The sequence below is a fragment of the Camelus ferus genome, chromosome 22, assembly GCF_009834535.1.
Source record: "Camelus ferus isolate YT-003-E chromosome 22, BCGSAC_Cfer_1.0, whole genome shotgun sequence".
NCBI lineage: Eukaryota > Metazoa > Chordata > Mammalia > Artiodactyla > Camelidae > Camelus > Camelus ferus.
This window is the reverse complement of record NC_045717.1, coordinates 18,704,098-18,721,040: the sequence shown is the minus strand read 5'-3', so window position 1 is coordinate 18,721,040 and position 16,943 is coordinate 18,704,098. Positions and strand designations below refer to the sequence as shown.

Sequence of the window (16,943 nt, the reverse complement as noted above, 5' to 3'; positions counted from 1 at the left end):
TATGAAGGTGTTTTTGTTGTTGTTGTTGTTTTTAAAAGAGAATTAAGCCTTTATTTCCTTGTTTCACAAAGAAAGCTGGCTGTGTTGGTTGTTTTTGGTGATTAGTCAAAGAGACCAAATCCCATATCCTTGTCCGACTCCTCTGACTCTTTCTTTGCTTCAACCTTGGCTGGGGCTGCAGTGGTGGCAGCAGGAGCAGCAGCCACAACTGCAGATGGATCAGCCAAGAAGGCCTTGACCTTTTCGGCAAGTGGGAGGTGTTTTTTGAATGAGGTTAACATTTAAATCAGTGGACTCTGTGGAGAGCAAATGACCCTCTGTTATGTGGGTGGGCCTCATCTAATCAGTTGATGGCCTTAAGAGAACAAAGACTGCTGTTCCCAGAGTAAGAAGGAATGCCTCTTCACACTTCTAAAATTTTATTTATAAAATTGACTTTACTTGGTCTTAAGCTGAAACTAATTCACTCATGAAAGGAAACTTCTCTCTGGACCCACTATGAGTGGGCACAAATACAAAGTGTAAAACAAATATAATAAAAGCTAAAGAGTGTTGTCAAACTCTCCCTAGGGATAGAAAGTGTCCTGGATCTCCAAAGGTCCCGAGTTATCATTCCCTTCTGTGGGCCTCGGTTTTCTCATCCATTAAGTGGGGGTAATGGGTTGATGCAGACTAGAGAGACAATTTATAAAGTTCTGCTGTATTAGTCAGGGTTCTCCCGAGAACAGAACCAACAGGAACATATATATTGAGACAGAGAGAGATTGCTAAGAAATTGGTCCACACAATTGTGGAGGCTGGCAAGTCCAAACTCTGTAGGGTAGACCAGCAGGCTGGAGACCCAGGGAAGAGTTTCAGCTCAAGTTCAAAGGCAGTCTGCTGGCAGAATTCCTTCTCGCTCAAGGAAACTCAATCTTTGTTCTCTTAAGGCCTCCACATTATGGAAGGTCATCTGCTTTCTGCAAAGTCCACTGATTTAAATGTTAATCACATCCAAAGACACCTTCACAAAAACATCCCAAATAATGTTTGACCAAATATCTGGGCACCATGGCCCAGTCAAGTTGATGCATAAAATGAACCATCACACCTGCTCAGCTGTGAACTTATTTTCTATTATGGTGTCGCCATTGTGGTAGGTGCTCTTTCTATGTCCCTGTGGCCCAAACCCTCCTGGGTTTCTCTGCCTGAGGCTTTTACACAAGCATATATGACCTGCAGGCAGAAAATGCTGGGAGCTGCCATTTCCAGAAATGACTGTCATCAACAAGAGACAATTTTAGAGGATAAATACCTCAGCTCTCTCCCCCATGGGTGAGATGGCTCTGAAATATGTGTTCTCTTCCACCTCCCAGAGGTCCCCAGTGGAACTGCATGCCTGTTTGCCCACATTGGGAACCTGCTCAGCCACACACGCTGTACTGGCTGCCTTCTCTTCCCTGCCTCACTCCACCTCTCTCCCACCTGTGTTCCTTGGAATCACCTGGCAGATTAAACTTCTTGCACCTAAATCCCTGTCTCAGGGTCTGCTTTGGGGTAACCCAGCCAAGATCTATGGGATTCTCACTTTAACCTCTGTCCCAGCCCTATAGCAACAAAGTATAAGTGGGAAAATGAATAGACTACCTTTTCTCCGAAAAGCAATACACGCTCATGATAAAAGGAAAAGGCATTTGAGCCCTGTTGAATGGGGAGCATGTTGAGTTGAATCTCCCTCTGTGCTGCTCCCTTCACCCTGATATAGCCCTGCTAAGACCTGCCCAGTGTACCCACCCAGACGTTTTATATTCACACGCCAGCTTCTGTATGAATAGCCTCTCTTTTCCTTTCACAAATGGGGATTGTTGCAGATGCCCTGCTCCACACTTGCTTTTTCTCCAGCTAATTATATACTTTGGACACCCTCACCACATTGGTACATCCAGACCTGCCTCACTCTGCTTAATGACTGCAGAGTATTGGAAGATGTGCTTTAAGAGAAAAAAGGACTTGTCTGGAATGCTCCACCTGGGAAGTCCCAGACCTGAACTAAATGAGATGGAAGACCACACTCCAATGCCTCACATCTTTTCTGTCTGGGGAACCTCCAAGTTCTCTGGCCGGTCCCACCTGAGCGGGACAGACAGGCTGTGTCTGGGTCAGAGTGAGAGGGTCTCAGGATCTTGCTCCAGCCACCAACAGTCTGTAGAGAAACAAAGCCAAACTAAACTCCAGAGATGGGTATCTGCTCTGTGGGCCTTGTCACTGTGGGTAGTTGGTGTATTTTTCTGGCCTTGCCCATCCCTGACTCACAACAATCTAGGAAGGTGCAGGGAGGCCAATCCACTTCCATTTCGAGTCGTCATGTGCTTCAGAGGGCTTCCCTCGATTGGTCCAGATCCATCAGGCACTCCCTTCTCCTTACTGATGATTGGTCGGGCATCTGAAGCATCTGAAGCCATGGGCACCCTATGTCCACTCAGCACTGAGTCCACTCAGCCAATGCAGTTTTATTGGCATGGAGCTGTGCTCATGATTTACATATTGTCTATGGTCGCTTTTGCACTACAATAGCAGAGTTGAATAGTTGCAACAGAGATGGTCCAATCCGAAGAGCTGAAAATCTTTACTATCTGGACTTTACAGAGTTTGCTGCCCTCTGGGCATATGTATGCTGACAGCATTCTTAATTACCTGCAACTCTCCCCCTGGGAGCTTTCTCCTGACCTACAGGCAGCATAGGTCAGAAGTAGCCCAGTAGCAGCCTTCAGTTTATGATGGATGGGAACAGGAGGATACATTCCCCAGCTCCTTCTCCACCTGGGTGCGCCATTCCTGAGGTGTGTGTCCTACACAGTCTCTGCAGCATACCCCAGTGGGATTGAGCCCTCATTGCTGGCAGGAACTACTCATTTACACTTTGCATTAGTTGCCTTCCCTTGATCTCACTTCCCTTCTCTCCATCAGTTTTTCCTGGAGTTACTTCCCTGATAAATTTCTTGCTTTCAAATTCCTACCTCCAAGCGTACTTCTGGAGGACCCCAAACCAAGACCACATGTGACAGATTTCAGGTTAGGGGTAACCAGGAAAGGGTTCTTTCCTATTGAAAAAAGACACATTGAAGACAGTCTTTTCTTCTACTGGAATCTGTTATTTCTGCATGTGATGCCTGGAGATGTGGAAGCTATCTTGGGACCATGAGGAGAGTCAGCCTCAGGACAAAGCTGAGATGTGAAGAAGGCAGAAAGAACCTGAGTTGATAATGTCATTGGGTGACTGAATAACCAACCTAGGAGCTACCCTGGCTCTGAACGTGTTGTTCAATTAGATGGTGACTATTGTTATATTGCCTTAAGTGGGTTTTTTTTCTTTTCCCTTTCAGATAGTCAGGGAGACCTGGTTTGGGAGTGGGGCTGGTCATTCTATTGGAATAAACACTAGGCTATCACCCTTCTGGTTGGGTGAGGTCAGAGGACAGGTCTTTGCAGCATCTAGAACATTTTTTGTTTGTACATAAGAGAACTCTTAATTGCCATAACAAATTTAGAAAGGAAAAGACATTGGCTCATACAACTGAAAAGCACAACAGTAGTATAACTTCAAGCATGGCTGGATCCAGGCACTCAGATTGTGTCACCAGGTGTCCAGTTCTGCCCACCTCTCACTCAGTTTTCTCATAGTAGCCTCTCTCTCAGGCAAGCTCTCTACAGATGGTGGCCAGATAGTCCTCCTCGTTCCTAACTCACATCCTAGCAGATAGAAAACATCTCTTTCTCAACAATTGCAGCAAAAGTCTAAGGGCTGACTCTCACTCACCCATCTTGGGTCACAGGTCCATCCCTGAACCAGTTGGGAGGGTGGAATGTTCAGATTGCCGCTTGCTTAGGTGAAGTGGGGCTAGTATTTCACCCTGCTGGCTGAATCTGCTCCATCTGGGAGTGGGCTCTACCACCCAGGACGACTGGCCCCAAGGAGAGGGATAGGCCATCCCCACTCCACACCCCATATCCTCTCTCCATGCATGCAAATTATGTGATTATTTATTATCATTTATTTCAAATTTTAATTATTTAAGTTTTTATTTTAAAATAATTTATTATTATGTATTTGCTTATTTATCATTATTTATGTATTGATGAGTGCTGAACAGGATAACATGGATAAAATACCTGGCACTTAGTAGGCTCTCTTGAGATATGGCAAATACAGAGTCATGGTCTGAGCAAACCTGTTTCCTCTTCCTATACACCCAGGAAGACTACATTTCCCTTATGGCTGGGTGGGGTCATATGACTGAGTTCTGGCCAATGGGATACAGAGGAAGTGATTGTTCTACTTTCAGAACAGGACCCTAATGTATCCTTGCCAGATTCTCCCCTCCCCTTCTCATCATGCATCAGCCAATCAGCCAATCACATGTGGAGGATGCAGGGGAGGACTCTGAGGCTCTGGGGTTTGGGGAGGAGATAGTTGTCTCTGGACCTCTATATCCTCATGCAGAAAAGAGGATAATAATAACCTCTACCTCATAAGACTATTTTGAGGATCCAATGAAATGAATTAATATTTGAAAATTGAAATGAATTCATTGCACTCTTAATTCATCTCCCTAATAATTGAAAAGTGAAATCAATTCATCTGAATTCAGTGGAATCCACACTTGAAAAATGCTTAGATTAACAGGGGTTCAGGGCTCTCTAATGTGTTCAACATATTTTAAAAGGTATCATTTAATAAATACACACCTATATACCTGCAACCCTGGTTAAGATATAGAATGTGACTGATAAACCAGACACTGATGAAATAAATACCCAAGTGACACAAATTTGTCATTAATAAATTGTGATAAGTGCCTCAGAGAAAAAGAACAGGGAGCTAGGAGAATAACCCTGGGGGCTCATTTAGATTGGGAGGGAAGTCAGGACAGACCTGTTCAAGACATCGAGTTTGAGCTGAGGTAAGGGGAGCTAAGGGTGAAGGAGGGAGGGCGTAGCCTTCAAGGGGGTGACAATGAGTGGAAAGCCTTGAGATGGGCTAACATGTGGCACATCCATGGAAAATGGTCCGAGAGCCATGAGGAAGGGAAGGTGGCAGAGATCAGGGATGGAAAAGGCCAGCAGAGGCCAAATGTCATGTTGGTTTGGACTTTATTTGAAAAGCCACAGTCATAAAGGCCTTTGGTCTGATTTACATTTTGGTTGATGGCTCTGCCACCAGAATCCCACACACTGGCAGTGGGAGGGTATATGATAAAACCACTTCAGAAAACTGTTTGATTACATCTACTAAAGCTGAATAGTCACCTCCTTCATGACCAAGCAATTCTGTTCCTGGATAAATAGCTCCAAACTGGAAACCAGCCAAATGCCCATATTAGTAGAATGGATGGATTGATTGTGGTGTAGTCAGATCATGGAATATTACAGAGCCATGAAAAAGAGTAAACATCACTACCTGCAACAACATGGATGGATCACACAAACTTAATATTGAAGAAAAGGAGAAAATACAGAAGAAGACACACTGTCTGATTCCGTTTGTATGAAGTTCTTAGAACAGGCAAAACTATTCTGTGGTGACAGAAATCAGGATAACAAGGGGGGAGGGTATAGCTCAGTGGGAGAGCATGTGCTTAGCATGCACAAGGTCTGGGGTTCAATCCCCAGTACCTCTATGTTTTAAAAAAATCAAGATAATGGTTATCCTTAGACAAGGACGCAGGGGCTGGAGGGGAACATGGGGTAGCATCTCTCAGGGCTGGGAATGTCCTGTTTTTGATCTGGTGCTGGTAAAACAGGAGTATTTCTTTCATTAAGATTTATCAAGCTGTATGCTTATGATACATGTGCTTTGCAGTATATTGGTTATGCTCCCCCCAAAAAAGGATTTTTTTTTTAGTTAAAAAACCAAAGATGGCTATGGCCACTTTGAGGAAAAAGGATGGGGAGGGGCTTCTATTTTCTCATTGAATCAAGAGGTAGGGGTGGAAGGTCAGATGTCGCCAGTGCAGGAGCTGGCTCCTAGGGCACTCAGCCCTTCCTAGCACTATGTTCAGTGACATCACATTGGCTGGAAATCATCCATGGCAGGAGTATTTACATCATGGAAATTGGCAAAGGCTACAATATCAGGGCATTTTTGATTTTTAATTACGAGCCAGTTTAACATAGAAAACAAACTGATGGTTACCAAAGGGGAAGGGGGTGCAAAGGGATAAATTAGGAGTATGGTATTAACAGAATTAAAGTAATTAAGAAAAAAGAGTCAGTTTACACACCACTCATGACACCACTGGCTGTAGATAACATGATGGGTGTGGCCAGGGCATGTTGTCAACCATCTCTATTTGTGCTGTGTCATGCCAGCCCTGAATAGAAACCTGAGGACAAAGAGCTGAACAAGACTCACAGAGAAGGCCTCGGCAAAGTTCATAGACTGCTGGGGGGAAGAGACAATTCAATCTGCTCAACAAAAGAAGAAAATATCTAGTAGGTGTTCCAGGAGAGTTTGGCTTTGGGTAATTTCTGGGTTTTGCAGGATGAATAGGAGTTTTCCATAAGATTAGGTGGGCAGGCCAGGCAGAGGGAAAAGCCTGTGTAAAGCCTTGGAGTTTTTAAAGGGTATGTCAGGTTCTTCGAACTGTAACTCAAGTGGATTGCAGAGGCTGTGAACTGGTCCAAACCAGCCCAAAGAGGTGCTTTAAGAGCTATTTGGACTGACTGCCAAGATCTAAATAGTTAATGGTTTCGGTTTGGTATAAAAAATCCAGATTTCTGGGGGTGGTCATAGCTCAGCGGTAGAGCTCATGCTGAGCGTGCATGAGGTCCTGGGTTCAATCCCAAGTCCCTTCATTAAAAACAAACAAACAAAAATTAAAAATCCAGATTGCTGGCTTTTTTTTACAAAAATCGGCACAGCTGGGGAACTCTGGGCCTGCGTTCTCACAAAACATGATGGAAATGTGTTCTCTGGTTCTCCATCGTCCCCACCACTCCCCCTTGTCTGCCAACACAGCGGCCGAGGTCCCACTCCCATCTTACTGTCTTACAGCATTTGCTACTTTCCTTACAGTAGAGCAAGATCTAGCCTTACACACGTCTCCATTTCAAAAGGGAAAGTTTTTACAGAACGGGAAAGGAGGTGGGGAGGGATAAATTAGGGGTTTGGGATTAGCAGATACAAACTGTTATACATAAAATAGATAAACAACAAGGACCTACTGTGTAGCATGGGGGACACTATTCAATAGCCTATAATAAAGCATAATGGGAACGAATCTCAAAAAGGACATGTATATGTATGTTTAACGGGATCACTTTGATGTACACCAGAAACTCACACAACATTGTACATTGACTATACTTCAATTAAATAAATAAATGAAAAGGGAAAAATTTTAAAGTACAGGGCGACTACACCCTTGACTGGCTTTGCCCTTTGTCTTTCCTGCCTAGCGGCTTCTGTAGATATTTGAGTTTGTCATCCCTGGTGCAGCATCGGGACGTGAAGCTGGGTCACAGTGGTTTTATGTGCCAGCTCAGAAGTGTGGGTTTTGTCCTTTAGGCTACGGGAAACGATTGAAAAATTTCTATTCAATTATTCAACTAATAGTTTGGAGCAGAAGCTATTGATGCCCCATTCATATCCCTCCGGCCTTACCATTTCAACAGGCTCCTGCTGCCGTCCAGCTGCTGCAGTCAGCAGCAGCTCTTGGCCGGAGGGCTTTCTCCAAAGCTTTGGAAGGCTTCTCTGCCCTGAGGATGGCGGGCTGGGAGCGCCAGGGAGTGATCTCCCTCCCCCAGGAGCGCCCCGCAACCTGATGAGAGAGTTGGCGGAAAAATGGGCCACCTTCTTCACCTCCACTGCCTCCCAGAGGGTCCCTGGCACGACTGAGCTTCGGTCGTGTGCGCAGTGATCACTGATTGGATGACACACCCATCGCCAGCTGTTTCCCTCTCCTGCTCCCCCACTGGCATTTCCTGGGGTCACCTCCTAGACAAACTACTTGCCTTTGAACCATTATCTCAGGCTCTGCTTCTGAGAAACCCAAGCAAAAACCTAGTTCTTAAGCAGGTGTTCTGTGCTGGGGAACAAAGAGGACAGTTTCTGCTTTGGGGGAACTTATACTGTAGCTGTAGACGAGAGAGCCCACAAATAAGGAAATACATACATATTAGGTGACTATATGAGAAGAGAATAAAAATACCACAGGGTGTGTGGGGGGGTTTATTTGCATGTTTTGTTGACGTCTAGTCAGTTTACAGTGTTGCGTCAATTTCTGGTGCACAGTATAGTGTTTCATTCAAACATATACACACATAGATTCGTTTTCACATTCTTTTTCATTATAGGTTACTACAAGACATTGAATATAGTTCCCTGTGCTGTACAGTAGAAACTTGTTGATCTATTTTATATATAGTAGTTAGTATCTGCAAATCTTGAACGCCCAATTTTTCCCTCCCCCCCCTTCCCCTCCAGTAACCATAAATTTGTTCTCTATGTCTGTAAGTCTTGTGGTGATTTTAAAATATGTCCCCTCACTCCCATTTCGCCCCTGGATGAAGGTAGTCAAAATGTACAAACTACTAGTTATAAGATAAATAATTCCTGGGGGTGGAATCTCCAGCACAGTGACCAGAGTCAACAATAACATATTGTATACTTGAAAGTTGCTAAGAGAGTAGATCTTAAAAGTTCCCCCTCACACGCACACACACTTTTTAACTTGTGTGGTGATGGATGTTAGCTAAATTATTGTGGTCACAATACCTGGGTTGCTTACGGCATTTGGATGTAGGGGCAGGGGCACATAACACCCCACACTGTAACAACCCGTCACAGATCATGAAGGACTGTCCTGCCAAACATGCCCAGATCAAGGCTTAGGAGAATTTTGAGCAGGGCAGCCCCATGATCCTAGTTATTCTTTTAAAAGATTTATCTGTGCAGAACAGAATGTAATGTCTACTACCTTATTTGAAAAAAAAAAAAGGAGGGGACAGAAAAATCAGAAAATATATTCATGTGCATAAAGACATTACTGAAAAAGACATGTGCCTCTGACAACAGTGAGCATCTGTGGGGGGCTGCAAAGTGGGCCAGCGGGGGCTTGGGGTGAGAAAGGAGATCTTTCAAAGAACTCCTCTTTGTATATTTAAACGTTTTGAACATGTGAACATATTACTGATCAGATAAATAATTAGAAATCAGTAAATCGATTACCTCAGTAACAATTTTTTTAAAGATTAAAAAAAGGGCTCAAAAAGGATCATTTTGGCAAGCAAGAATTCAAAGAGGATGAGGGCGGGGGGAATTGTGAGTTGGAATAGTGGGGGCCTTGGGAGGTCAGCTCAGAGCCGGTAAGGGGTGGGGTTCAGTTTCGGGCTGGCATTCAAGCTGGTGTGTGAATAGCTGGCTTTGCGTAGGAAGGTGACCATCTTATGAGGCTAGGTTCCCTGCTGTCCTAGTCAGTTCAGGCTGCTATAACAAAATACTGTAGATGGGGTGGCTTAAATGACAGACACTTATTTCTCACAGTTCTGGAGGCTGGGAAGTCCAAGATCAAGGTGCTGGCAGATTCAGTTCCTGGTGAAGGCTCTCTTCCTGGCTAGCAGAGGGCTGCCATCTCCCTGGGTCCTCACATGGCAGAGGGAAAGGGAGTGGGAGAGGGGGAAAGGGAGGTGGAGGGCAACAGAGACAGAAAGAAAAAGAGAGAGACAGCAAGGGAACTCTGGTCTCTTTTTCTTCTAAGGACACTAATCTGATCGCAGGGGCCCCACACTCATGGTCGTATCTAAACCTAACCACCTCCCAAAGGCCCCACCTCTGATTACCACCCCATTGCAGGTTAGGGCTTCAACATACGACTTTGGTGGAGGGACACATATATACAGTCCAGTCCATAGCATCTGCCTAGAAGCAGAACCTGAATGAGGACTTGGATGCCTATAGTTGGGGTGGGGGGAGGATTCTCAGGAGAGAGAGAGAGAGAGAGAGAAGCAGGATGTGACAGAGGAAGGGGCTAAGGCAGGATGTGGGTTCAGCTGGGTCCAGCTCCAGCCTGATCCCTTGGTGGGCAGGGAGCTCTGCAATGTGAATTGCATCATTCAGTTGTCTCAACCAGAGGCAAGAGGGCTGGCCTTTAGCACCCCCATATCAGACAGCCCCTGGCTGTGGGCTGCACGTGGGGGGAGTAGCAGCCCCCCTTAACACCCCCACCCCCACATCTCCAGAGAAGGGGACACTCACGAGCACAAGGCATTCTCCAGAGAAGGGGCAGGTGAGAGCCACTGGTCGCCATCGAGGAAGCAGGAAGTAGGTGAGTGTGCTGGCCCAGAAAAGGGGATGTGGTCTGGGGTGGGGGGGCGCTTGCAGTGGCTCCAGAAGAGGCCAGCAGCCCTATATAGCTGGGAGGGGCGTTGCTGAGCCCCATCATTCGTCTTATTTTTGTTTAGCAAACACTTACCTACCATCTTCAGTTTGCCAGGCACTGTTGTAAGATCTGTACACACTGAAATCTTCACAACAGCCTATAAAACAGGTACTGCTTTACCACCACTCGCGACCACAGTCTCAGGGACCCCCCTCGCCCCTGCCAGTCACCCCCATCTATCTTGCGGCCCAGCGCCCCCAGCTCTCACTGACTCCGCCTGGCAAATCCTCCTTCCCGCTCTTAATTGATTCTTAATCTGCAGCCTTGGGGCAGCGCTGCTGAGAAGGCAGGTGGAAATCATTTCCTTCAGCGCCAGCGCTGCTTAGGGCATCTGAGCGGGAGCCCCCACCCCCTTTTTTTTTGCAGTCCTGGTCCTGCAGCCCCTGCCAAGCCGGGTCCCACTCCCCCTCTGTTCCCCTACTTACTCTCCTGGCCCCAGGGGCTTTGGGGGAGGATGTGGCAAAAAGAACCCTTCCCCCAAGCAAGGACCAGAGCTTTCTGGGGATACTGGGGGAGAGTTCTGGCACCCATCCAGGCCTGCTTGTCCCCCAGGTCCAGAGGTGCTCAACGGGGCGATTCTTCCCCCCAGGAGCAATTTGGCAATCACAGAGCCATATTCGGTTGTCACAACTCAAGGTGTGGGGGCTACTGGCACCTAATGGGTGGGAGCCAGGGATGCTGCTCGACACCCTACAGAGCAAGGGACCGTCTGGCCCCAACTGTCAGTGATTCCGAGGGTGAGACTCTACTTCCAGATTCCGGGTACAGCCTTCCCACTGGGATGCAGCGGGGTGGGGGGCCAACAAGACACCAGAGACCTTTTGGAGGTCCCCCTGTTGCCTCCAATGTCAGCCGCAGGGAGCCACGGGGGGCCGCGGAGGGAGGGTGGGTTTTCAGGGTCCCGTTCCCCTTTCCTCATCTGTCAGCAGAGGGCGGGGAAGAATCTGCGGGTGGAAAGAGTCCCACAGCCCCGGGCTTCCGTCTCCTTCCACCTCCCTGGTCCCCGGACCTCCAGGGGTGCAGAGGACTCCACAGTGCAGAGCCTCCCCACCCTCCTGGGAGGGGGGAGGTGATGGAGATGGGGGATGAGGCAGACACAGACCCCAGTAGCTCAAGTGTGAAGTCAAAGTGCAAAAGTTAAAAGAAGGGAATAGGCGATTGGGAGGAGGGAAGAAGACCCGGGGAGAAGGGATGGATTTAGGGAAGGAGAGGTGGCAAGAAGGGAGGGAGCCTTGTGGGTCGTTCCAGAGGGGCCGAGGCTCAGGGTCCCTGGACGTCCTGAGCAGGCAAGTCACTTCGTCCCCCAAACACAGCATCACACACCCAGTCACATATGCACACACACTCACGCTCATAGTCACACACTTACACCCCCTCACGTTTCCATGCAGTCCCACATTCTCACACGCATTACACACACAGTGACACCCTCACACACTTCTAATTCTCACAGTCACACATTATCACAGTTTAGACATTCACACGTACACACTCACACAATCACACAAACCCACAATCACACCCTCACACAAATTCTCATGCATCCTCACACACATTCACACACTTACACCCTCAAATTCTCACAGTCACACAGTCTCACAGCTCTGCGCTCACACACATCCACACACAATCACACACCCTCAAATTCTCACACCACCCAGTACAGGCAGGGATTTTTATCCCATTCACATGGGTGCCCAGAACTGGGTCAGACACACAGGAGGTCCTTGGCCAAATATGCCAAAACTCACACAGCCTCCAGTTCTCACACATCACCCTTTCACACACATTCACCCCAGTTCTCACAGTCCCACATTCCCACACTCTCACGCCATCGTACCCAGTCACGACCCTCTCACACGCTCAGCATCCTCACATGCGCACGCACGGGCTCTGCAAACACCCGCGGATCCCCCTGCCTGGGCCCCCCACCCCGCTCCGCCAAAGCCACCCTAAGACTCTGTAAATGTCACCGGCTGCGCTGCTCTGGCCCAGGCAGAAGTAGGCCGGGGGAGGCCCGGGCGGGAGGGGAACAGTGAGCCGGGCCCTGGCCCCCTCAGCTCCCCACAAGCTTGATGATGCCCAGATCCCTCTGCTTTAGGACCCGGCAGATTTAGAGAGCGAGCCACCCTTCTGGAGCCAGAACCCACCAACTTCAGCACCCCGTGGGCCTCAGGGGTGTGACGGAGCTGGGAGAAGCTGGAAGGAGGACCAGTCCTGCGGATGGAGTGATGAGGACGACTGAGGTCCTCTGTCATTGTTCACTCACAGATTCATTTTGCATATTTAATTGAGCACCTCTGGTGTCTGACCCCATTCTGGGCTCTGGGGGCACCCAGGTGAACGAGGTAAAAATCCCTGCCAAGTGGGGCTGACATCCCGGAGAGACAGACATTACATAAACACGTGTGAGTCTGTGAGGTCGCCATAAGGGATATTAAAGAAAAATAAAGCCAGAACAGAATGTGATGGAGGGAAGTAGGCTGAGATCCGAGTGAGGAGAAGCGGGGAAGAGCCACAGGCAGGAGGGACAGCACAGACAATGGCCAAGAGGCAGGTGTTCAGGTGGCCACAGGGAAGCCCATGTGTCTGGAGCCAGAAGGAGGGACGTGTCGGAGGAGGCCCGGGCACGGCTGAAGGGGGGTAGCGGGGGTGGGCAGGGGGGTGAGGGGCACAGCCTGGAGTCAGCCCTTAATTCTAAGTGAGCCGGGTCTGTGGAGGGTTCTAGAAACAGGGGCTTCCTGGGGCTGCTGTAACAAATGACCACAAACCATGTGGCTTAAAACAACAGAAATGTATCCGCTGGCAGTTCTGAAGGCCAGAAGTCCAAGATCAAGGTGTGGGCAGGGCCGTGCTGCCTCTTCCAGGTCCCGGTGGCTGCAGGTGCCCCTTGGCTTGTAGCCACGTCACTCCAGTCTCTGCCTGCGACCTCACCCCACCTCTTTCTCTCCGTGTCTCTCTGTGTCCAAAGATCCCTCTCGCTTTTCTATTCAGGACACAAGTCCTTGGATGCAGGTCCCCTTGTTTAAGGATCTCATCTCCAGATCCCTAGCCAATTTCATCTGCAAAGACTATTTCCAAATAAGGTCCCATTCTGAGGTCCCCATATGATAGGAATTTGGGGAGGGAGGGAAACCATATTCAATCTGATACACTGGGGTTGAAAGAGTGGGGTCCCACTCTCAGGTTGGGTGCACCCCTAAGGGGGGTCTCCCTCTCTGATGGTCTCCTTCCACCCAATCTGGATTCCCTGCCTGGGGGCCCTGTCCCTTGAGGCCCCAACCTAGACCATACCCAGCCTGGTGGGATTCAGCCCCGTGGTTCCTTTTCCTTTCAACGCTGGACGCCTTCTGAGTGGGCTGCACCCCATCCCACAGCCCCCACCAGGAAGGACCAGGGGCACTTCAATCCTGTTCTCCACCCCAGAGACTTTGCTGGAAAAATTGCTAATTATACCCTTCCCGTGCAGCCGGTCTGGTGGGGCTAGGGTGGTGTTGGGTGAGCATGCCCTGTGTCCGCAGCCAGCGGCCCCCGCGCCAACACACAGAGATTTCTATATATTTTTAATTCCACAGCAATACTTTGATTAGAGAGCCAATGTGTTGTGTACGACCTCGGGGACCTCATTATTTTTCTAACTCAAATAAATACGGCGTTCGGAAAGCAGGGAGGGTGGAGGGAGGTAGAGGAAAGGAAAGACTTGGGAAACCTCATCTATAAAAAGAATTCAGGCCTTAATGAGCTTTTAAAACTTGCCAGCCCCCCTCCCCACTCACTGATCTATAAACAGAAGATGAAGCTTATGGCTTCAGCTGTGGGATTTACGGGTGCAGGGTGGTTACAGCAGGGGATGGGGCTCAGCTGGGTATCTAAGATTTTGGAGCGGTTCCCAGCTGCTGGGAGGATGGAAGTGGCCCAGTCCGACGTCAGTGGGAATCACCCTGTTTGGGCACCCAGCTTTACCAGAGCGCTGATCTGAGAAAGTTCTAGAATTTCCTGATCCCTTGGGCCCACTTGGGCTGGACCCTCACTGGTATGAGGAGGAACAAGGGAGAGGTGGCATTGTATCGTTCTTGTGTGTCAGGAAATTCCTCTCCAAAGCCTCCTCCAGGAGAGGCTGGGGTGAGCAGATGGGGAAACTGAGGCAGGGCAAAGCGAGGAAGGCTGGACCATGGTTGTGTACTTGGTACCCTTCCCAATCCACTCTCAAGCTTGGACAGACAAGCCTTGGGTCAGCACAGTGGCTATTGGGGAGGGGGGATACCACCAGCCTAAGAAGCCCCTTCAGTTGTTGTGATACTGGGATAGATGGAGTGAGACAGTGACCATGTAGACCCCAAAAGTGCAGGGTAACCTTCAAGTCACTGTCATATGTGTCCTTTCCAACAGGAGCAAAGAGGCTTCCCAGAGCAGGCAGCAAAGCCAATCTCAGGTGAAAGATGAGTTCTTTGGGTGGAAATGAGCTTGGATCTGGCACATTTCTGTGTGATAAAAATTTCAGGGAGCAGGACAGACCCAGGGCATCTGTACAAGGGCTTTGAGAAGGACCCGGGGGTGGGCAGAGGAGGGGAAAGGGTTCAAAAAAAAAAAAAAAAAGATTCAGGGCATGCAAAGACATGTGTGGCTGATGGGGGAGGTGTGGGATGCAGGAAGATGCAGGGCGGGTGGGGTGGAGCTACATAAAGGGCAGAAAAAGATGCTCAGTCTAAACTAGTAGCCCCTTATATACCCAGAGGAAGCTAATTCAAAAAGATAGATGCACCCCAATGTTCATAGCAGCACTATTTACAATAGCCAAGACATGGAAGCAACATAAATGTCCATCAACAGATGATTGGATAAAGAAGTTGTGGTATACATATACAATGGAATACTACTCAGTCATGAAAAAGAATGAAATAATGCAATTTGCAGCAACATGGATGGACCTAGAGATTATCATACTAAGTGAAGTCTTTCTGATGGAGAAAGACAAATACCATATGATATCACTTATATGTGGAATCTAAAAAAAGACACAAATGAACTTATTTATGAAACAGAAACAGACTTACAGACATAGAAAACAAACTTATGGTTATGAGGGGGGAAGGGTGAAGGATAAATTGGGAGTTTGGGATTTGCAGATACAAACTATTAAATGTAAAATAGATAAACAATAAGGTCCTACTGTATAGCATGGGGAATCATACTCAGTATCTTATAATAACCTATAATGAAAAAGCATATGAAAAATAATATATATGTATAACTGAATCACTATGCTGTATACCAGAAATTAACACAACATTGTAAATCAACTATACTTCAATTAAAAAATAAAATAGCAGCCCCCATCCCTCACTTTCTCCTTACCCACTGTTGTTTTCTTCACGACATTTCTTTTGTCACTCTCTGACACGATCTTTGTCATCTGCCTGGTCCACCAGGCTGGCCTCCTGCCTTGCCCCCCTGAGGGTGAGGGGTTTTGCCTGTCTTGAATCGTGGGTGAAAAGGTGTCAGCTAGGGTGGCCGTCCTGAGTGTAAGCAATGATGTGTGGGGAAACCAGCTGGGGTTTGTAATGTTTGCTGATTTCCATGGTGTAAAGTCTTCTACTTTGGTCAGTTTCAAGCTGTAAAAGTCATGTCACTGAGGGGGTGAGGGGGATGCTAGGGACTGAATGTTTATGTCCCCCCAAAATTCACATGCTGAAATTTCAACCCCCAAGGTGACGGTGTTTGGAGGTAGGGCCTCTGGGAGGTGATTAAGTCATAAGGGCAGAGCGTTTGTGAATGAGATTAGCGCCCTTATAAAAAAGCCCCCAGAGACATCCCTCACCCATTCCTTCATGTGAGGACAAGGCCCATTTATGAACAGGAAGAAAGTTCTCACCAGACACCAAATCTGCCTGTGTCTTAATCTTGGACTTCCAGCCTCCAGAACTGTGGAAATAAACGTTTATTGTCTAGGAGGGTGGGTATGGGTCAGTGGTAGAGCATGTGCTTAGTATGCATGAGTTCTTGGGTTCAATCCCCAGTACCTCTGTTAAAAAATAAAACAAATAAACCTAAATACCTCTACCCAACAAAATTTAAAATAAATAAATAAATAAAAATAAAATTTTAAAAATGTTTATTGTTTATAAGCCACTCAGTCTACAGCATTTTGTTAGAACAGCCCCAGTGGACTGAGACAGGGGTGTGAGGAGGTATGTGTAAGCCGGAGTGTGCTGGCAAACCAGCTGGGGCGAGGGGACCTGATTTGTAGTGTTTGCCAATTGCCACGGTGTAAATTCTCCCAACTTGGTGGATTTCAAGCTGTGAATGAAATATCCCTGGGCCCTGAGCTAGGAAGAGATGTGCACAACTGGCTCTTGTGAGCCAGTTTGATCCAACTCGAGAACACCCCTGGGTGTAATCTCCTGGCCTGGAGTTGGTCCTTTTGCAATTCTGGCTCAGGAAGAAGGGCGGAGAAGGAAGGTGAAGCAGGCTTTCCTGCCTTCCTTCCATTCCAGGGCCGTCGCAATCACTGTGCCCTCACACTCA

General features: G+C 47.8%; 1 long non-coding RNA gene across 1 annotated transcript in view; it reads right to left on the bottom strand.

Annotated features, from left to right (window-relative positions):
- The window catches only part of LOC106728905, a 29,066-nt gene extending 18,744 nt beyond the window's left edge, over positions 1 to 10,322 (bottom strand). The window contains exon 1 of the long non-coding RNA XR_001365189.2: positions 10,235 to 10,322. This is a non-coding gene — a long non-coding RNA (uncharacterized LOC106728905). The remainder of the gene's footprint in view (positions 1 to 10,234) is intronic.
- Positions 10,323 to 16,943: the final 6,621 nt, after the last annotated feature.